Raw genomic sequence first — 24,179 nt, forward strand, 5'->3', positions numbered from 1 at the left:
TCTAGGCAGATAAAACAAATCACTAAAGGGTAGAAGCAAATAAAGCTGTATTAACCCACCTACTAAAACTTTTTTTCAGGGACAAAATAAATTTATCAGACACTGAAGCTGGTGCTGTCCTGACCTGAAGTAGTGCCAGCTCTGTTCAAATTATAACTTTTCACCAGTAACAAGGACATTGGGAAATGCTTTTTACCAAAGAGCCACACAGGAAAGTAAAGATCAAGTCTATTGCATACTTAATAGTCCTTCCCCTCCAGGTCTGTTAAAATGTCTCACTTATCTGCTTCTTGTTCCATCTTTCTGATACCAAATATATCACATCTGAAAAAAGCTCAATATTGCTGAAATCTCTGTCCTAATTCCCGCCACCCAGGTTTCTGGAAATCAGAAACTACTTTCTATTTTCTTGCCCACTTAAATACACTTTTCTTTGAATTTATACTTTGCCTTTGAATTTCACAAGATTTTCACTCTTGGTTCCTAAATCTCAGAACTTTTTCTCAGCACATCATATTCCTTCACACTATCTTCCTTTACTAACATGGTGTATATCAGTGCAGGATGGATCAACACTGTGACTCTTGATACCAAAGAATGAGCAAACTAAATGAGCTGGGATTTATGTATGTGAAACGCCAAATAGAACCAGGATAGTAAACCAGGTCAGTTACAATGTTAATGCTGAAAAGAAGATACTTTAGGTACCACAGAAAAACCAATTAGCACAATTTCACCAAAAGCATTGATACATTTATTTTTATTCTGCTAGCTTTAGGTTCACCATTAAACAATTTTCACAATGCCACCTGACTCCTAGATAATACTAATCTTAAATGTATAGTGCAATATATAGGATATCCCTCTCCTTGGTAAAAAATAGGAATCTAAGACTCATCCAAGCCAAAGTCACTCTTGAATGTATTTTAATTTATTTATTATTATTAATTTTATTGGTACATTTTAGGTATACAATATAACGACATTTATCACTAGAAATTTATACCTTTATATAATCCATCTGGGTTCTTATTTTTTCCCCATTCCCCTGCCCTCCCTTCAACCCCTCCATGCCTTGCTATTTACAAGGACTTTGTTTCCAGTTTTCCATTTTCTCATATTAATTCCATTCCCTTCTTTCCTTTCCCCTACCCCTTTCACTTCCCTTTCCCCTTTGCCCCATTTCTATTTCAAATTGTCTATTATACCATTTAGTCCTTATTTACACGTTCAGTTTCTCATACTAGAGAAACTATTCAGTATTTACACGTGTGTCCTATTTATTTCACTTAAGAGTATCACCTCAATGTGAATTCATTTAGCAATAAATGTCTCTACTTTCTCATTCTTTATGGCTGAGTAGTACTCCATTTAATTTTTTTAAAAAAAAACACATTTTCTTTATCCAGTCTCCAGTTGATGGGCATTTGAGCTGTTTCCAATTATTAGCTATTAGAAATTTTGCTTCTATGAACATGGGTGCATGTATATCACTGTGGTACAATTCTTTTAATTCTTTGGGGAAGATACCCAGCAGGGGAAAAATGGGTCAAATGGGACTTCCAATTCTAGTTTTTCAAGGTATCTCCATACTGATTTTCACAGTGATTGCACCAGTCTACACTCCCACCAGCAGTGGACCAAGGTCCCTCTTTCCCCACAGACCCGCCAGCATTTGTTATTGGTTGACTTCATGATAGCAGCCATTCTTTCTGGGGTGAAGTGGAATCTCAGCCTTGTTTTCATTTGCATCTTTCAAATGATCAGTGATGTTGAACATTTTTTCATATGTTTATTTGCTATTTCTGCTTCTTTGCTGAGAAATGTCTTCTCATTTCAGATGCCCATTTTTGGATTGGGTCTTTAAATTTGGGAGGTCTGATTTTTTTAAGTTCTTTATAGATTCTAGATAATAGACCTTTGACTGAGAGACAGCAGATGAAAATTTTTTCCCACATTATGGGTTGTCTCTTCACACTATTGGTGGTTTCTGTTGCTGTGCAGAAGGTTTTTAATAAGAAGAGATCCCACTTGTTGAGTGCTTGTGCTAGTTCGTGGGCAACTGAGGTTTTATTCATAAAATGTTTTCCTACACCAGTGTCTTCAAGAGTTCTACCTAAACTCTGTTCCAGTCAATTTATCATTTCTATATCAATATTTAGATCTTTAATCCATTTTGTGTTTAGTTTAGTGGACCCTGAGAGATATAGGTCTAGTTTTAATCTTTGGCAAGTTGAAACCCATTTTTTTCAGCACCCTTTATTAAAGAGGCTATCTTTCCTCCAGTGAGTGTGTTTGGGTCCTTCGTCAAAGATGAGGTGGCTGAGTGTGTCTGGAGTTGTTTCTGCATCTTCTAATCTGTTCCATTTGTCCTCATGTTGTTTCTTTGCCAATACCATGCTGTTTTTATCATAGTAGCTTTGTAGTATAGTTTCAAGTTAAGGGTTGTGATACCCCCTGTCATGTCTGTTACCTAGAATTGCTTTTGCTATTCTATGTCTGTTCTTGTTCCAAATGAATTTTTGGATTGTTTTCTCAAGGTCCGTGAAGTGTTCTGCTGGGATTTCAATTTTGATTACATTGAATCTGTATAGCAGTTTTGAAGGTATGGGCTTTTTCAATATGTTGATTCTTCCTACCCAGGAGCAAGGGACGTCTTTCCATTCTTTGATATCATCTTCAATCTCTCTTTTCAGAGTGCTATAGTTTTCAGAGAAGAGGTTTTTTTATTTCTTTTGTCAGGTTGATTCTGATATATTTGTTTTTTGGATGCTATTGTGAAAGGAATTGTTTGCCCTATTACTCTCTCAGTGAGTCCATTGTTTGTGTAGAGGAAAGCTATTGATTTTTGTGTTGACCTTCTATCCAGCTACTTTACTGAATTTGGTTATTAAGTCTAGAAGACTTTTGGTGGAGTTCTTGGGGTCTTCTATATAGAGTATCATGTCATGTGCAAATAATGACAATTTGACTTCTTAATTTCCTATCTTTATTCCTTTGATTTCTTTCTCTTGTCTAATTCCTGTGGCTAATGTTTCCAGAACTATATTGAACAGGAGTGATGATAGTGGATATCCTTGTCTTGTTCCTTGTTTTGGTGTGAAGGATTTCAGTTTTTGACCATTTACTATGACATTGGCTGTTGGTTTTTTCATAGATGGCTTTTACCAGATTGAGGTAGAAACTGTCTATTCCAATTTTTTGTAGGGTGTTTATTGTAAATGCATGTTGGATTTTGCCAAATGTTTTTTCTGTATCTATTGAGATGATCATGTGGTTTTTGTCCTTGGCTCTATTGATAGAGTCTATTACATTTATTGATTTGTGTATATTGAACCATCCCTGCATCCCTGGAATGAATCCCACTTGGTTCCAGGGTTAGATGTTCTTGATGATCTTCTGCACTCTATTTGCCAGTATTTTATTAAGGATTTTTTACATCTATGTTCATTAGTGAGATTGGCCTATAGTTCTCTATTTCAGTTGGGTCTTTCTCTGCTTTGGGGATCAAGGTGATGCTTGCTTTCAGGAATGATTTCAGAAGCATTACTTCCCTTTCAATTTCATTGAAGAGTTCAAACAGTAGTGGCAGTTGTTCCTCTCTATATGTCATGTAGAATTTAGCAGTGAAGCCATCAGGACCCATGCTTTTCTTAGTTGGTAAGTTTTTAATGAAATTTTCAATTTCATTAATTGATATTGGGTTATTTAGAATTAGGTCTTCTTCATTCAACTTTGGTAATTCACACTTATCTAGGAATCTGTCCATTTCTTCTGTGTTTTCCATTTTATTGGTGTATAGGTTCTCAAAGTAGGTATTGATGATCCTCTGGATTTCTGCTGGGCCTGTTGTAATTTCTTCCTCTTTATTCCTAATTGCATGGATATGGGCCTTTGTTTCCTTTTGTTGATAAGTTGGCTAAATGTATGGGAATTTTGTTTATTCTTTTGAAGAACCAACTCTTGGCTTCATTGATTTTTTTGTATCATTCTTAGTCTTCAGTGCATTGATTTCTGCCCTGATTTTTATAATTTCCTCCCTTGTATGAGCTTTGCTTTTGTCCTGCTTTTCTTTCCCCAGAAACTTGAGGTTCAGCATCAGGTTGTTTAATTCGGCTTGCTCTATTTTCCTAATATGAGTATTCACTGATATGAATTTCCCTCATAAGACTGCTTTCACTGTGTCCCATAGATTCCAATATGTTATATTTACATTGTCATTTAATTGTAGGAACTGTCTGATTTCTTCTTTAATTTCCTCTGTGACCCATTGGTTATTCAGAAGTGTGCTGTTCAATTTCCATGTGTTTATGAAATTTTTGCGGTTTCTTTTGGTACTGTTCTCCAATTTCATCACACTATGGTCTGATAATATACAGGGGATAACTTCAATTCCTTTGCACTTACTTAAACATGTTCTATGAGTGAGTATGTGGTCTATTTTGGAGAAAAACCCGTGTGCAGCTGAAAAGAATGTGTGTTCAGTTTTTGTGGGGTGAACACTCTGTAAACACCCGTTAAGTTCATTTTTTCAAGAGTTTGATTGAGTTCTAGTATTTTGTTGCTTATTTTTCATCTAGTTGATCTATCCATTTGTGACAGAGGGGTATTGAGATCCCCCACTACTATTGTATTTCTGCTTATTTGATTTTTCATGTCTGTTAGTATTTGTTTTATATAATTGGGCACACTAGTGTTTGGTGTTTATATGTTATTGATTGTCATCTCTTCCTCTTGGATTGTTCCGTTTATATGGATGTAGGGTTCTCCTTTGTGTGTTTTAATCAGTGTTTGTTTGAAATCATCTTAATCTGCAGAGGATAGCTACTTCTGTCATGTGTCAGGTTCCTGTCACATGGAGTATTGTTTTCCACCCTTTTACTTTCAGTCTATGAGTTTCTTTTTGAATTAAATGTGTTTCTTGTTTTCACCATATTGTTGGATCTTGCTTCTTGACCCATTCTGCCAGTCTATTTATTTTGACTGGTGAATTGAAACCATTAACATTGATGGTTATAACTGATACATATTGACTTATCATTATTATGACTTTTTCTTTTTGTTGGATTCTCCCCTTTTGCATTTAATTTCTTGTCATGCACAATGGATTCATTCTGCTGGGCTTCCTGGGTTTGTGATCCTTGTATTTTCCTAGGATATTGTCTAAAATTTTTTGGAGTGCTGGTTTGGTATTCATGAAGTTCTTACGGTGCTCTTTGTCATGAAAGTATCTTATCTCTCCATTGATTTTGAAAGATAGTTTTGCAGGGTACATCAATGTGAGTTGGAAGCTGTTTTCCTTTAGGGATTGGAATACCTTGCTCCAAGCTCTTCTTGCCTTGAGGGTTCATGTTGAGAAGTCTGCTGTGATTCTGATGGGTTTTCCTTTGTATGTGATTTGTTTCTTTTCTCTAACTGCTTGTAGAATTTTGTTCTTCTATTGGGTTTCTGGAATCTTAACTATTATATTCCTATGTGTAGATTTTTTTTTGATCAAGGCTATTTGGAGTCCTACATGCCCCATCTATATGTCAAGTTCTTTTCCTCTGTTTGGGAAGTTTTCTGCCATCACTTCTGTGAATAGTTTTATTTTTATATCATGTTCACTCTCTTCTATGTCTTCCTTGACTCTGGATCAGTCTTATATTATTCTTCTTTGCATCATCTAGCAGCTGTTAGATTGATTTCCTCATCATCCCTTACTATTTTAAAGAAATTTTTCTTTTCCTGATCACTAATTGCAATTTTATCTTCTGTATCTGAAATTCTGTCCTGTCATTGGCTCATTCTCATGTGTAAACTTTCAATGGAGTTTTTAATCTCCTGGAAATCTGTTTGCATCTGTTTTATGGATTCCATTTGTTTCCTATATTTGGATCCCATCATGTTCCTCAGCTCCTCTATTTTTTATCTGTGTCTGCTCTAGATTTATTAATCATGTCTTGCACTATGGGCACAACCTTTGCTCTTATCTGATAAAGTATTTATGATTTCATTTTTTCCAGATCCTCTTTTGTTGTCTGTTCAGGGAGTCCAGGTGTTTGAGTATCAGATTGTTCCATCTCATTTCCCTTTGGGGTTGCTTTAGGTGATCTGCAAGTCTGGTTTTCAGACTCATTTAAGTCTTCTTATTTCAAAGGGGTAGGGGTGGTGGAGGGGATGTGTGCTGTTGGTGACCGTGCATCTAACCTCCTTGGCACTGTGGTCAGTGGTAAGGCAGTCCAGATAGCTCACTTTCTCTTCACTTGGGGCAGCTCTGCTCTTAGGCACTCGGGCAGTGATATTGAGGCCCAGAAGTTTCATCTCCTTTGTGCTGGGGACAGCTTTGCTCCTGGGCACTGGGGGTGGTGGTATGGTGGCCTGGAAGGTTGAATGTATTTTTAAAAGTGTCCATTATAAATTCCTCATCTACTTTCATACAATTTGTCCAATGGCATGCGTTATTGTTTGTAACAGAAAGTCCACCCCCAAAGCTTCATGCACTCATTGGAGGATATTTTCAAGATGATTATATCATGGGAACAGGGTACTGATCAGTGGATGAGTCCACTGATGAGTTTATAGCTAAATGTGATGTTGGGAGGTAAAGCCTAGTCCAAGGAGGTGGATCCCTGGTAGCATGACCTGGAAGTGTATATTTTTTCTCTCTTCCTTTGGACTCTCTTTGCTTACTGCTATCCAGGCCATGAGGTGTTTCTCCTCTGTGATGTCCATCTGGCATACACTTTGCCTTAGAGCCAGATCACTATAGATTAAAACCTCTAAAATCTCTGAGCCAAAACAAACCAAATTGTGTCAAGTATTTTCCCCAGTAACAAAGAATGTAACCAATCATAAATTTTCCTGTTTTCAATTGTGTGTAAGCCTTTGAATTTGATATCCTTCACAACAGTGGCCAGTTATTTAACGTTATATCATGTCTGTTTATTATCTCATTTGTTGAATTAATAAACAGAAAGAAGGTAAGCAAAATATAAAATTGGGAAGTAGGAGTTTTGAAAGAAAGGTATTACTCAGTAAGAAATGAAATATAATATGAGATTGAGCTTTTCCCTGAATGTAGCTTAGGAAATTCTGAAATAATATACTTGTAATCGATTCATGAAAAATATCAAAATCTCCAGATCATAATTTTATATTTCAATTAAAGTGGATTAATTTAAGTTAATAAAAATGCAGAAATTTGTATGTTTTTAATCAATGTGGCAATCTTTATTACACAAAAGTCTGTCCATAGAGAAGCATAGATCTTTTACCACATTTCAACTATTGGTTTTGAACTTTTTCAATATTTGTGCATTCATTATGACACTACTTGAAACTCACTTAACAATAAGACAAAGTAAAATACAAGAGTTACTGCCACCAAAAAATAATCTAACCTAAAATAGATATAACACAAATATTTATAACTCAGTGCCCACCTGTAGAAGGACATATTCTTATTTGCAGTAAATATGTATTGTGATTTTAATGTGTCCTATTTGTTCTTAAGGTCAGTGCATAGCATATATTTCTAAAAAATATCTGTTAGGGCCCAGGGATTTAGCTCAGTGGTTCCGGGGCCTGCCTCACAAGCACAAGGTCCCTAGTTCGATCCCTGGCACACACACACAAAAAAAGATCTGTTAGGCTTAGTGTGTGTGGTGAAACATTTTATTATTAAACTAAACAATACTAATTTTATGGCCTTACCTGTATTAATATCTATAAACCTAACTATAACAACTGGCTAATATTTTTAAATATTTGAAAAATTATTGTAACTATTTCAGTGTTCATTATAATTTTACATTACCTAAATCTAATTTTCAATATATTTTTTAATATAAAACTATCACTTAATTATCAAGGGCAAAATCTTACACTGTAACTTCAATGTGATTTATTGTAACCATTTAAAGCTTGTAAATGTTTATCTTTCTTTTCTACAGGTAAAATAATGCATTTGTTCTTATAAGGATTTATATAAACTTTAAAAGCTTTTGAACATCTATCTAGATAAAATAAATCCATTACATTATAAGCTCTACATTTCATTGAAAACAACTTTACATTTATGTGATAATATAAAATAGTGTCATGAACTGAATTATGTGTACTCAGTATAAATTGATGAATTTTATTTTGCTTTGTTGACTGTCTTTATTTTTATTCCTTTATGACTCATATTTTAGTTTAATTTGGGGGAGTCTTTAACAGCATTATGAGAAGTGCTCTTTTAAAATTTTTAAAATGTATTTTGTTAAAATAAAGACAGATTTTCACAAAACAAATCCATGGAACTGTTTAATGAAATACATGTTTTATGTCTTGAGCGCATTTTCTTCTTAAATTCAAAGAGCTAGTATGTTATCACTATTAATTTCTTAATGATCTGTTATTCAAATATGCTGGCATACATTTTTTCCATCTACTAATGCATGATCAGTTCTTTTAAATTATCCCTGTAAGAAAAGGGAAAACTTTGCAAGTAATGGTTAAAGTCCTTAGGAGATTAGCAAAGTAAGGAGTAAAATTCTTCCTAATTGAAACTCTGCATACATAAAAAGTAAAACTTTTAAATTTTTTAATCCAAAGAATTGTGAAATCTATAAATAGATGAATTGGATGTGAGCATTCCTTCTCCACCACACCCATATTCAAAAGAGCAGCCAATTTTACATAGAAGAGTGAATACTAAAACAGAACTTACATGAAGAATATTCTGAGCTGATTACACACTGAGAAATATAGCAGACAATATATTTAATGAAAACAATCTTTTCTTAGTTACATATTCAAATAAATCATGAAATAAGAGAGTGAGAGTTAACCTGGTCTCATGGTTTGAGAAAGAGCCACATAATAAGGACTAAGAGGAAGTTTTTCCTCTGAATTATGCTTGGAAAGAAGTTTGGCAAAGAATGTAATAAAAGTGATAAAAACCCACTAGGTGATTAGAGGATTCAATTTTCCACAAGGAAAAGATACATTTAAATTCAGTCTTCTTCTTGACTTAAAAGTTCATTTTTAAGATTTCTTTTTCATGCGTAGTAACATTAATATCCTATAGAGAAAAAATGCTTGTAGCATAATTTGAATACTAAACTATTAGTATCAGTAGGAGCATGTCTTTCTGTCTTCTATATTCTTTTTGTTTTCCCGGGGCATCACAAATATGAACCATCTGGTGTGCCAGCTGCTTGGTTTTCTCTTTACACATGCAGAAAGTGTAGGTGGAAGGCTTCCAAAATCCCAGCCACTATTATCTGTTTTGTTTATCATCATCATCATTATCATCTTCCTTGAATTTTAATAAATGATGCTCTTTTCTCTGGTTGGTAGTCAGTAAAATCTGTAGATATTGTTCACTCTTTTTTCTTTTACAAGATGTCAGTGAAATTTCAGTTGGACATGTTTCAGTTGGAACCTGGTTTATGATGCCTTGGCTGTTCATAAATTCTATGTGCAGTAGGTTTCATTTTAAACTAAGTGTTGACTTAAATTTATTGTACTACTTATCAATCTGTATCTACCCTGGAGTTTACCTTTAAAACCAAAAAATTACTTTAACTGAATTACATGTATTTTAAACAGTATTTTTTCTAATCTAGTTCTATATTTACAAATCTTGTGTGTGTGTGCACGTGTGCAAGGCTATGTGTGGGCACACAGGCATGCACTTTGTGTCTATACATCTTTGCATACGTACAAAAGAAAATAATTTTTTCATGTAGTGGGCATATCATAATAAAGGTCAAGCTAGCAGATTAATTACAGAGGAGACACTAGGAATCGAGATACATAACACATGAGTAAACTGTTAGAATTAAGTATTAAAAAGGATTCAGTTAAGCAATTATTTTACAGTATGATAACCTGTGATAAGAGCTATTTGTTATAATATCTAGAATAAAGTTTCCAGTAACCAAGGAGCTATTTTCCTATCGTGGTCTATTTAAGAAATTATTTTTTTTAAATCATAAGACCACATAAACACAAATTAGCACAGAAAGTATTCACATATTTTCTAATGAGGATAGAATTTCAGGGTAGTAGGGTGACATCTAATATGAGAAATAGTCAATCACTTTGTCACAGACTGTTAAGACCAATTGAAGTCATATATGTGATGTGATCAAAATATGTTAAATATTTAAATTAAAAATTATTACAGTAAAAGACCCATTGCCATCAATTACTTTCTAAATACTCAGCCTCACTTCAAATACACTCCAGCACTTTCCCACTTTCTGAAGCAGTTCTGGAAGTCCTCTTTCTTGAGTGCCTTTAGGAGCTGTGATAAAAATATGATGACTGCAGCTATGTGGTACCATCCAGTGGAAAAACAGTGTGTCCTCATCCATGGCACTCTGTGACTTCTGGCTCTTCCCCAAAGTCAAAATGACCATAAAAGATAAACACTTTGAATCAATTCAGGACATCAAGACAGCCATTACAGGTGCAGGGATTTAGCTCAGTGGTTCCATCCCCTGCCTCGCAAGACAGCCATAACAGCAAATAAAGATGTTTAAGAAAGAAAACTTCCAAAACTGTTCAGGGAGTGACAAGAATGAAAGGATAAGTGTGTTTGAAGCAAGCAGGAGTAGTTTGAGGTGGATTAATAGCAACATATTTTTATTGTAATAACTTTTAAAATTAAACAGTCATGATAAATATCTATCACACCTTGTACATGAAGAGACAGTTCTGAACAGATCAATAAGTGCTTGTTAAATTTGAAATAAATCTTTTGATCATTTTCTTTCAAAGCTGAACATAGTATAATTCTTACCAAATTTTATCAAAACAAAACCAGCCATATATTTAAAGTTTAATACAATATAACCAAATGCTTATCTTGGGAGTATATCTTAGTTTAGAAATTGAAAAATAAAAAATGCTTTCACATTAGAAATCTTATTATTAATGCATATTGTAACTAAGACATAGGACCTATACTTATTAGAAAACAATAAAGTGAAAATTCATCTAAAAGGAAACAATACAAATATAATAACTAAGAGAAAGTTTTTTTAATCAGATAAAGAAGTGGAATGTTATTTGAAGTAGCTGCAACTGGATGACTCCTATGCATTAAGCAGAAAGTAGTGGTCATAAAAAATATTTCACACTTGAAAATGGATTAATAGCCCCTCTCATTATAAAGTTTTCACATATACAATAAACACAAGGTCAGAAATTAAATAGCTAAAGTCAATATTGGGACAGACATTGACTAACAATTTTTGAATAAATAAAAAAACCTCTCAAGAAAAACTCTCAAATTGGATTTTACTTATGACCTCTTAACAAATATACAAAAAATGAAAGCCATGTTTATACACAAATTTAAGAAGCATAAGTATGGAATAAAGTGCCTGCCTCATTTTTTTGAAGTCAATGTAACTATGATATTGAAACTCAACAAACATAATATGAAAAAGTAAAGAGTAAAATTCCTCATCAACAAACAAAACCTTTTACTAAAATACTAGCAAACTGAATCTCTCATCAAATACAAATGATAATATACCACAACTGAATAGGCATCCATACCATGAACATAGATATAGTTCTTACCAAATTTTAGCAAAACAAAACCAGCAATATATTTAAAGGATAAGAGAGTATAACCAAATGTTTATCCTGGGAGTGTAAGATTAATTTAACATTTGAAAATAAAATATCTCTATATATGCAAATGAGAAATAAACCTCAATAAAGGCACAGTAAAGAGACAATTGAAAATTTGATACCCTTACTTGATAAAAAGTCAACAAATTACAGATGTAATATTCCTAAATCTAATAAAAGACACATATGAAAGACATACATCTTGTGCCAAAACAAATGGTGGAATATTAAATACTTCCCCCTGAGGTCATGAATTAGATTACAGTGCCCATACTTATCACCTCTATTTACCATTGTATCTGCAGTTTAAGTCTCTGCCATAAGGAAAGAAGGAAAAATAAAAAAATATAAAGATTGCAACTACAGAAATAAAATAATCTCTCCACATTCACACAAAAGCATGACTACTTCGGTAGTGAATCTCAAAGACTCCACAGTCAGACAACTAGAACTAATAAATGAATTTATCAAAGTCACTGGATAAAAGATCTGTATAAAAATAGCATTTTTACATAGTAAAAGTCCTTTTACTTTTGTACACCAGTGGGAATTTACTTATGAATATGAAAAATAAGATTTATATGGAAAAACATAGAATCATTGACAGTCTTAAACAAATTTGAACACTTATATTACCTGACGTCAAAACTTATTATAAAGTTCTAGTTACCACAGCAGTATGACATTAATATAAAAGTAGAATCATTGGAACAAAATAACAGTATGTAAACTCACATTTTTATGATTGATTTTCCACATACACATCAAAACAAGCCAATGGAGAAAATTTTTTCAATGATTGGTGTGAAAAATGACCAGGTTTAAATTAATGCATCAAATCCTTCTTTGCATAATATGAAAATTAGTGTTAAAATATCACAGATCAAAACATAATGGTTGAAAATATAAACTTTCTAGAAATAAGCACAGGGAAATACCTTTTTAACCATGCTTATAGGCAAAACAAAAATAAAATGATAAATTAGATTTCAATAAAATCTTAACATAGTGAAAAGATATTTACATGTAAGATATATAAAAATATTCACAAGCTCTCAGTGCAAAAATTATTACATTCAGAGTATATAAAGAAGTTCCACTACTAAATAACAAAAGATAAACAACCAAATCAAACATGCATGCAAAAGTTGAACGTGCAACTTAGAATGGAAGATGTACGAATTGCCAAAATCAAATAAAATTTGTGTTCAACTTCATTGGTAATAAGAGAATGAAAATTAAAACAATGTAGAATTTCCAATACAAATTCATTACAATGGCCCAAATTACCAATACTAAAGAGTTAAAAAAATTAACACAACCAAATATTTGAAAAGACAGGGAAATGGGAAGCAAACAGAACTTTCATAATCTAAAATATAGAAAAAGAAGAATACAATAAACAAAACACAGGTGGATATATCAGGAACAATATGATGAACTTAAATTCCATACCAGTAAGTACATTCAATTTAAAAGGAAAAAATAAGAAAAGACTATCAAAGTGAAAAAATATAAAATAATGAGCTTTTGAATACATATTATTTGTTAGAGACATACTTTAAATTTAAAAATAAATTGAAAGCAATGAAATAACAAAACATAAACCATTCAAGCATTTCATTCATAAAGCATAAAGTTACTTATATCAATGGGATGAGGTCCAAATTTTAAAGAAATGTAGCAGAAAATGTGTTTATATTATCTACCAGGGAAATCATGTGAAATACTTTTAGTATGTAGTTTATATAATTGAAGAGGGTTAAGAGTTAAAAACATTGGTTCTTCCCTTACTAGGTGATAGAAAATAAAAAATAAGAAGTGTAATAGAATAGCTTATCAGCCTTTTGGTTAAGACCAAGTGTAGTATCTGTTTTTATCAGTTTAATATCTGATACATCCTCTGAGGACAATATATATTATATGAATTTTTGGACCTGGGAGATGAAGTAGGAGCTTGCTCTGTCCTCTCCACACATTGACCTGGTATTGCAGTACTTCCAGGAATGGTGCACCAAAAAAAAAAAAAAAAAAAAAAAAGGAAGTGTAATAGAAAATAAATTGTGTTACTGATGATTTTAAAAGAGGAAAGTAGGGCCAGAGATTTAGCTCAGTGGTTCTGGGGCCTGCCTTGCAAGCGCAAGGTCCTGAATTTGATCCCTAGTACAAAAAAAAAAAAAGAAGAAAGTAAACGGAAAAACCTTAATTTTAATGTTTAACTGTTTTACTCTTCAATTCTAATATATGTATTTATTATGTAAATTTGGTATAATCTATCAGAAATCACACAGAAACTAGACAAAAGATATCAAATAAAATTTATTAAAATGTCAATGATTTTATCTATAATTTCTTTACTCATACTTGTATAGTCATTTGTTGGAATATTAGTCTTGAATTTCATATACACAACAGAGATTCATGATTCACTCTAGCCTTTATCTAGCTTACATACATGGTGCTCAGAGTAGAATGTGCTTTTAAGCACTCCTAGGAATTTTTACTGTTAAAAAATGTAATATTCTCTTTATGAGAGTCAAGTAGGGATACGATAATGAAAGGTTTATATTTTTGCAATTCTATAAAATAACTCTATTGGAGGAAAAAATGTGTAAATAAATGACACATGACATATAGACTATGTTTACTTAGAGAGTTTTTCTGTTTTCAGAAGTTAGTAATTTAAGAAAATTTCCATTTATTACTTGAATATTTACTTAATTTTTTAATTGAAATTATCATACAATTAAAAACAACTACAAGGAAGAAAAGGACAAGATCAGTCAATGATCATGGCTGGGCTGACTGCTTGTTTTAGAAATCAGTGTACAAACTTTAGGATAGCCAAGTGTTTACAGCTTGGATACCAATTCTAGTCTTCTATAGATCACATTTTATTGCATAAGTCAATTTAGGCAAGTAATTTCTCCAATGTGAGCCTGTAAAACATATAATCATATCATATATTTTTCATATTTTTGTGAGCATTAAATAGACTGACAAGTAAAGATTTTATGACAATTTCTGATATGAAGTAAGTGCCAGAATTATTTTTAGGGTTTTTTTTGTTATGTTTATTGGTAAATTTTAGGTATAACAAAGATCTACTATCTAGAATATATAAAGAACTTACAAAAATATATATAAAGAATTTACAAATATATAAAGAACTTACCCAAATTTAAAGACCCAACCCCAAAATGGGCATCTAAAATGAATAGATATTTCTCAAAAAAGTAGAAATACCAAATAAACATCTTTTAGTTTTATTATGTAAACAAAATAAATGATATTTTGATATACTTTTGAATTGTATAAGGAAAAAATTGTATTCAGAAAACCTAACATTTATTTAAAACTTCTTCATTGCTTAGAACAAACTGCTAAAACTTAATGTTTAAAGATTTAACTATTTGCACAAGTACATTTATTGTTTTGAATAAAATTAAATAAAGTACTACAGTTAAATAAGAAAAGTTTAAATAATTAAAAGGTAAATAAAAGGGTCCTCATTCATCAACAAATAACCAGACTTAGTAATCTCATAAATGTAATCAAATATATTTATTCTATTTTTAATTAAGCATAATTTTAATTTTAATTTTGCAAATAATTTTTATTATACAAATATATAATATTTGGGGGGTTACCGAGTTTTTGCAGGTACAGCAAAATATATTTAGTGAAACAAAGACTAAATATTTCTCACAGCATTTCTATGTAGATTTATAAAACTCAACTCCAAATAATAGTTGTACCTCATATTTGAAAAAGCATATATATGGAGAAAAGCTAATCAACCTCTCTAGGATGGATATTGATGAAAAAATGTAAGATTCTTTTTTTTTTTTTTTGGTACCGGGGATCGTACTCGGGACCTTGCGCTTGGGAGGCAGCCGCTGGAACCACTGAGCTAAATCTCTGGCCCCACATAAGATTCTTTTACTCCAGGAGACATTTTGTGAGTTTCTCCCTGAAATTCATTAGAGTAGATTTCAAAGAGTTAAAGTACAGAAAGGATTAATAAGTAATATTTAAAGAGAGGTGGATTTCATTTTAAGACAAAATAGAATAATATTAAAGTGAAACAGGTCCTTCAGAAGACATTTTTCTAATGATTTAATTCTTCACTTGGAGATAGTAACTTCTCAGAAAGATTTCGAGCCTGGGCTGGTGGCCTATAGTTATAACCCCAGCATTCTAGAAAACAGGCAGTAGGATTGCAAGTTCAAGCCCAGCCTGAGGTACTCAGCTAGACTCCATCTCAAAATCTAAGAAAGAGAAATCTTTTGAAAATGCTGGGGATATAGTTCAGTGTGAAGGCCTCAATTTCCAATATCACAAAAAAAATAGAGGAGGAAGGGGGATAGGAAGGAGGAAGGAGACAGGTGGAGGGAACATAGAGAAACAATGACTATACCTCATTACTTGGAATATGCTATATCATATTGCAAGTTATTTACATTTTTTAATTTATATTATTACTACAAATTGGATAAAATAAACTTTATGTATGTCTATTAAAGCACTTCCAATAAGGAATATTTATCTGTGCCCTAAGAGCCACTGAAGTACAGGGTACATAAACCCTACCAAATATAAGAATAGGATTTTACTACTATCCATCATTATTTTGGTCTTTCTATAATCATGAGTACCCAAGTGTTTCTCTTAATCACTTTTTTTTGCTTATCCTTTCATGCTGAGCTTTTCTCTGAAGTATTTGATGCTTCTTATTGTATCACTAAAACCCTTGAGAAAAAATAATATTAAAGAAATTTAATATTTAGAAATTTGATTTAGTCATCAAGTAAATCTGTTACTTAATACAAAATTGTCTTTCTGGAGGATTGTAATAGATGCACTCTTTAAAACACCCTTCAATGGGGAAAATTATTAAAGAGAACAATAAACATAGTCTTTGAATGCTACTCAAACATAAAGAAGGATAAATTTAAGTCATGTGTAGAAAAATAGATGGATTTTGAGACTTTAGTACTAATTGAGGTAAGACACAGTTTATGTATCACATGGTTTCTCTAATATGAGAGATGCAAAATATAAGTAATTTAAAGAGCAAAATAAAAGAGAGATGTTAGGAAACAGAGAGGTAGATTCTCTAAATGGGAAGAGGACATGGGAAGAAGTGAGAGGGAAAGTGGAGGAATGGGGAGAAAAATAAGCAAGATCCAATGTGTATTTATATGAACTCTCCAAGAGGAAAATAATCGTTACATATCACAAACATACTAATAAAAAGGGACAGCTATAACACTTTAAAATCTCTGCTGACTGAATATTTTCATTTTCTCTTCTGAACCCTCAATTTCTGCACTAGATTATTTTCTGATAAACAATTGTAAATGTTGAAGAAATACCAAATTATTACCATTGTTCTTATCTATGTTATTGTCATTATGGAAGAGTAGCAGAATTTTTATTCAAAATTCATAATTTATTGAGAAGTATAAAGAATACAAAATAATCTCGAGTCCTACTACACTGATAGTCACTACTGCTTTTCTTGTTTCTTTCCACAAGTGTTTCTCCTAAGCATTCATATACTGCAGCAAACTAAAAAATAAAATATCATGTGATTAGAACTATTTGGAAGGAATCAAGAAAATGGCATTTTAAAGCAGCTTCAATTGTACTATATATACAAAACTGTTATTAATGCTTTAATGATTTATATATATTGAATTTTTAAAAATAAAATGAACAACTTTATTGAGAAGCAAGTCACACTAATTATTAAATTAACCAGTTTAAAATGCATAATCCATCCCTTAATATATTCACAGAATTGTGCTAACACTCAACAATCATTTTTGGAACATTTTTATCATATAAAACAAAACTCTCTTGCAATTAATAGTAATTTCCCATTTCTCACTTACTCTATCCACTCTCCTCCACTTCCTTGCCCCACATAACAACTTACCTGCTTTCTGTCTCCATGTATTTGAGTATTCTGGATAAATTTTTCAAGCCTTTCTACTGTTTAATTATAAATATATATTCTTTGATCAGTAGCTCCCTATTTATTCTGTCCTGTCAACACCCATGACTCTGGTACCCACCATTTTACTCTCTCTCCTTCAATGACATAAATGTTTATAGATTATACATGTGAGAGGCATCATTCAAAAATTTTTTTATCTCCTCCTGGCTAATTACACTTAACATGATGTTCTCCATGTTCATTCATGTTGTAGCAAATGACAGAATTTCCTAACATTTTATGAATAATATTCCATTATGTATATATACATATTGTCTTTATCAGTCATCTATTAATGGATAATGAATTTGATTCTGTATCTTAGCTATTGCACATCATACCATAATAAACATAGGAGTGAAAATATATATATGACAAGCTGATTTCATTTCCTTTAGATGTATATCCAATAGTAGGATTGTGAAATTACATAATAGTACTATTTTTAAATTTTGAGGAACTTTTATTTTATTTTCATTACTATTATCTGTTCTAATTTACATTCCTACAAACAATATGAAAAGGTTTCTATTTACCCACCTTCTTTCCATTTTTTTCATCTTCTGTCCTTCTGATAATGGTCATTATAACAATTATGAGGTAATATCTTACTGATTTACATTTCCCTGCTGATTAAAGATGTTGAGATGTTTGTCAAATAGCTGTTGGTCATTTGTATACTGTGTTAGCTTTCAGTCACCCTAACACTATATCTAAGAAAAACAATTGAAAGCAGGAAAGAAATATATTGGCTTATGGTTTCATAGATCTATAGTCAGCCAGATCCATTATTTTTGGGCCTGTGGTGAGGCAGTATTATCTGGGTGGAAGGACACAGTAGAAAAAGTTGCTCACTGTATGGCATGGAGTAAGCTAGAGTTGAAATTCTTTTTCTTTCTTTCTTTCTTTCTTTCTTTCTTTCTTTCTTTCTTTCTTGGGACTGAACACAGAACCTTCACTCTGAGCTACACACCAAGCCCCTCCCTTTTTCAATTAATTATATTGGTACATGTAAGGTATACAATATAATGACATTCATCATTGGAAATTGGCACCTTTACATAATCTCTCTTGGTTCTTGTTTTTTCCCCATTGCCCTGCTCTCCCTTTAACCCCTCCACCCCTCCCTATCTCCAATGACTTTGTTTCCATTTTTTCTTTTTCTCTTATTAATTCCACTCCCTTCTTTCCTTCCCCTACCCCTCTCATTTCCCCTTCCCCTTTGCACCATTTCTTCCTTTTTCGCATTATCTATTATACCTTTTAGTCCTTATTTACACTTTCAATTTTTCACACTAGAGAAATTATTCTGTATTTACATGTATGTTCTATTTATTTCACTTAAGAGCATCACCTCAATATTATTATAATTATTATTATTTTTCTTTTTGAGTCATCTATATCAGTGAATATTTACTAAAGAAACAGATAAAACACATGATATACAAATATATATGAATTTACAAGATTGGATTACAATGGCCACCCACAGAGTTGATATGGAAGAGTGCAAAGGTCTGTCTGAACTTTGGAGACTGAAGGATTTAGTCGAAGGTCTGGAGCTCACTGCAGTGTCCCATGCAAATCTATATCAGGAGGTAGATGGTCTGCTGTGGAAGGCTGAGGGATCTGTGCCAAAAGCTGAAGAGCCTGCACTGGAAGCCAAGAGACAATGTCCAAGGTGAAGGCAAAGATGGGAGCTCCTCCTAAGAAACAGAGATAGAAACAGATGCATCATTCTTCATTTCCCCTTTATACCATCCAAAAGCCACTGTGGGGTAGGTCTTCCACACCCTCTGACGTGGAATTGCTGAGCTGATTCTGTTAAGCCTCTCTTAAGTAAACTTCTCAAGTTGACACACAATCAGTCAGCCATCACAGGGTCTTAACTAGTTGCCTTGGCTGAATTTTAACTTGCATTTCTCCTACATCAACATCCTAAACTGCTGGAATTAAAAGTATATGCCAGCATGCTCAGTGTTGTCTTTGTGCTATTGAGTTGTTTAAATTTTGTACTACTTTTTTATTCCTTAAACCTCTCATTATAATTTCTCTCATTCACTCTACGTATTATCTTTTCACTCTGTTATTTCCTTTGATATGCAACATTAGTTTTTGTGTTTTTTTTTTTTTTTTTTTTTTTGTAGCACTTGTCTTTTCTTTTCAACCTTTGGCTTTGAGAACCTATTAAAAAAAAAAAAAAAAACTGCCCAAACTGATGACAAGAAACATTTCTCCTACACAATATTTTCTTTTAGTCATTTCATGTCTTTAATTACATTTTCATTTGACTTAACTTTTGTGTATAGTGAGGGACAATGGTGTAATTTCTCCTACATAAACACACTCAGTTTACCTAATGCTACTTATTCAAAAGACCACCTTTTCATGAATTTTACTCCATGATTCTGGGAAAGTTGGCCATGGTCTCTTCATTGCAGATATGGTGTTTAGCAATGGAAGCAAAATTTGCCCAATTCTTTTGCTAGGGAACCAAATTGTTCTAAAAAAAAAAAAAGCATTCATGAACTGAAGCATTACTGTATATGTTTTTGACACCTTGTAAAAAACATCAAGTGAATATAAATGTGTGGATTTATTTATGGGTTTTTATTTTCCTGAATATTTTGTTCTATATGTATGCAAAACTGAATATATTTCTCTATAGGTCTGTTTTTAGACATATATAATATCTGTTTTCATTTTGGTACCATGCCCTTCTCATTACTATAGCTTTATAAAGATATTGAAACATTGATGAATTTATTATTTCTACATATTTGGTGTGAGTTTAGAATTCTTTACCCATAAAAGCATTGCTGCTTAAAAATATATATTCATTTAACTCCATACTTTTTAATCTGTATAACTTCTATTTCTTTCTCTCTACTAATGGCTCTGGTAAAAAAATCTATTACTCTACTAAATCAAAATGGTAGGAGTCAGTTGCATTGTCCAAGATCTTAGAGGAAAAGTTTGCATTTTTCACCATTAAATCTGTTGTTAGCTGTGGTTTATCATATATAGTCTTTCTTAAGTTGAAGCACTGTCCTATGCATGGTTTGAGTAAAGTTTTCCCAAGAAAGTGATATTGAGTTTTGTGAAATGCCTTTTCTGCATCCATTTCATCTGCAATCATGAAATGACCAGATGTTTCTGCTACTGTGATATACTACATTTGTTGATTTTTGTATTTTAAAACATCTTTGCATCACTGGGATGAGCCCGACTTTATCATGGTGAATGATGCCCTTAATTTACTGTTTAATTTGACTTGTCAGTATTTTTTTTAGGATATTTGTGTCTGTGTTCATCTGGGATCATGGTTTCTAGTTTCCTTTGTTGTGTCCTGTAGTTTCATTATCATGATATTGCGGGCCTCATACAATGATATTGGAATATCCTCCTCTTCAATATTTTGGAATAGTTTTCCAATACTCTTATTAGTTAGTTCTTTTTTGCTTATTTTTAAAATATTGGCAGAATTAATTACACAAGTATGTGTTAAGAACTATGTACACCCTAAAATAGTATTAAATTCAGTGAATACAAAGCCAAGTAAAATAGAGAAAGTATCTTTTCATTAAGTGATGGATGATGAAAGAACAGGCAAGTTAATAAAATGGTATTATGAAAGGAGAGGAAGTTTGTTGGTTTAAAAAAATAGAATAAATATTTTAATTACTCTCTATTACCTGAAGTCTTGTTGAAATGCGCCACTATTAAAATTTTATTTAAATATTAGAAAAGCATAAATAATCCCATAAGTAAAGAAGGAATTTATAGTAGTTCTGGAAAATAGTAGCAGATTAGAGTTGAAAGGAAGGAGGAACCAAACAAAGAAACCAAAATCAAGACAAATTTTGAAAGATTTCATAAAAAAAAAAACAAACCAAACTATCCTCAACAAAAATTGCATATGCTGTGTTAATAACAGAAACAAGGTACAAATGTGGATCCAAGGGGTAAATATCAAAGCTATTCATTTATCACTTGACAAACAACTGACCGATTTTGCTTTCCTCATCAGCAACAGATAAGACAGCAAGCCAGAAATTTGTCCTATAGTAAATAAAAAACAGTAAAGAGAGTTAATTAGAATACTTTTTTTTTTTTTTTTTTTTGGTACCAGGGATCAAACTCAGGACCTTGCGCTTGTGAGGCAGACATGTTGCCACTGAACTAAAAACCCGGCCCATAGAATACTTCTTGTATCCATTTGATCAGATACTGAATAGACAAATAATGATATAGCCATATAAATGAATGTTTTTCAGATATAAATAAGTACAAATTATGAGCATTTGTAACAATGAAAATTTGTTAAAAGAAAGAAGTAAGAAAAGCAAAGAATACTGTGATGGCCTAGATAAGAAAAATTAAAATATTATGAAAACCATCAGTAGAGTGGTCATTTTGGGTGATGAGACTGAGGAGAAAGAGGATGTTGGACCTTACAGCGATAATAAGAATATGTATAAGGGTTACAGCAACACAAGCACATGTGCTTGTTCAAATCTCACCAAACTATACACTATACACTTTCTTACATGTCAATTGAATGTCACTAAAAATAATAATCAGATCCAATATTAGAACAAAATCATAATTTCCAATGTAATACTAAGAAAATACCACATTGTATGACCTAGAGGTGAACATTTTTCCAGAGTCTTGAAGATTAAAACAGTTTCATGAGGAAAGATACAAAAATAAGTAAAATGACATTAATAGAGGGAGAGGAATATATATACTCTATGTACCATAGAAAAAATAGCTTACTAAGAATGACTTTCTTAGCTATTCTTATTTATTTAATATACCAAATTATATAACTGTGTTGGTGTTTAATTCAAATTGCAGATAAGTTAATATAATGTAGAAATAATTGACACTTGTATAACAATAAGATTTAATATTTATTCAGGCTTTATGAGAGTTAATAAAGGTTTTTAAAATTTTGTTTATACACACATTACTGATTTTTTGTATATTGGTTATTTGTATTGATTTTTTAACTTGTCATTTATGGATTTATTTTCAATGTATAAAATATTTTGTTAATTGTTGGTACTTACTGCTGGGTAATCATACCCTATATACTTTGTAAATAATGATGACTTTTTATTTCTATCAAATTACCTTATTTATCTTATTTTTTTCATTTTCAATTCAGTACATCACTGAACAGTAATGGTGTTAAAGAGCATCTTTGTCTTGATCCTAGCAGGAATTTATCAAATATTATATAATATAGTTAGATGACTAAACTTTCTATTTTCAATTTATAAATATCTTAAGGATTAGAATACCATATATCAAGTTAGGGTTTAGCTCAGCAGTATTCATAAGTAAATGGGTCCCATCCCTGACACCATTACATACTTTTAGAGTATAGAAAAATGATTATATTTGATACATCAGAACATATGCATGATATATTTTGTTTTAATATTTTGATGGATTAAAAACATAATATAGGTAGATACATGTGTAAGCAAATATTTTGGTTGGTGCCAGAAACATATGGTCTCAACTTGTAATATCCACTTATTCAGTGCATGATAAAATATTCTAGAGGATATTTCATATAAGAAGAATGAGTCAGTTCTGGTAAGAAGGAACATATATGTGAGGTATATCTGTATATGTGAAGCATTAAAGAGCCAATAAAGAGTTCTGATCACTAAACAGAATAGTTTTATACACTATTTCTCAAGTTTCTCTATATAGCACTATGTTGAATATTATATTAACAAATATGGTTCTCTATAAGGAAGCAAAATCATTTATATAGAATAAAAATTGCACAAAACAAATCATTGGGATAAGTTTATTTGGATATTACACTTTTCCAGTAATTAGAGAAATTGTGATGCCAAGTTCTTGTTTCTTTATGATAAATATTTACTAAAGGATTAGCCTATAAAATTAAAAAAATATATTTATTATCAAAGAACAATACAGTTCATGAAACAGATACATTATTTATTTGGAACACAACAATTCTCTTTTAGTGTAAAGATTTGAAACAAATACTTTTTTCATTATCTTAGAATGTAGACAGGCAAAATAGAGAAATAAAATGGGCAATATTGAAACCAGCTTCACAGGCTAAAAAGTCTGTCACCTACAAATTGTCTAGAAAAATGGGCAAAGGCATGGTGGATTTATCCTTAAATATGGAGTTGTATTTTCATTTATGATGTTTTAATGTCCTTTATATATGAACCACAATAACCTATTTGGATTTGTTATTAAATGATCTAAAATTGTCTCCTTTTATAGTAGAAAAACCAAAACAGAGTAAAGCACAAGTTACAGTACTCTTAGTAAACTTGAAAATAAATATTTCTTCAAATATTAAAGATATATAATGGAGAATGCCACTTTTAACTAAAGAAAATCATTTACCAATGGCATTCCAGTTTTAAATACTTTGTAAACTGCTTAACTATTTCCAAAGGGTCAGAAAAGCCTGATGATTTCCTTTCCATAGTTTAAATGACAATATACAGTTTGAAATAAATTTTCATTTATTTTTTGTGGCAGTGCT

The 24,179-nt window shown here is 31.7% G+C and overlaps 1 non-coding gene and 1 pseudogene across 1 annotated transcript; both read left to right on the forward strand.

Annotated features, from left to right (window-relative positions):
* LOC101696831 (phosphatidylinositol 3,4,5-trisphosphate 3-phosphatase and dual-specificity protein phosphatase PTEN pseudogene) overlaps positions 1-24,179 on the forward strand; it is a 181,188-nt pseudogene that overhangs the window by 22,731 nt on the left and 134,278 nt on the right.
* LOC147824944 (U2 spliceosomal RNA) lies at positions 13,451-13,639 on the forward strand. Its single transcript, XR_015441596.1, has one exon. It is a non-coding gene; the product is annotated as a U2 spliceosomal RNA (small nuclear RNA).

The sequence above is a fragment of the Heterocephalus glaber genome, unplaced genomic scaffold (genome assembly GCF_053883595.1).
Source record: "Heterocephalus glaber isolate CG9 unplaced genomic scaffold, H.glaber_assembly_v1.0 deba00001523, whole genome shotgun sequence".
Classification (NCBI taxonomy): Eukaryota; Metazoa; Chordata; class Mammalia; order Rodentia; family Bathyergidae; genus Heterocephalus; species Heterocephalus glaber.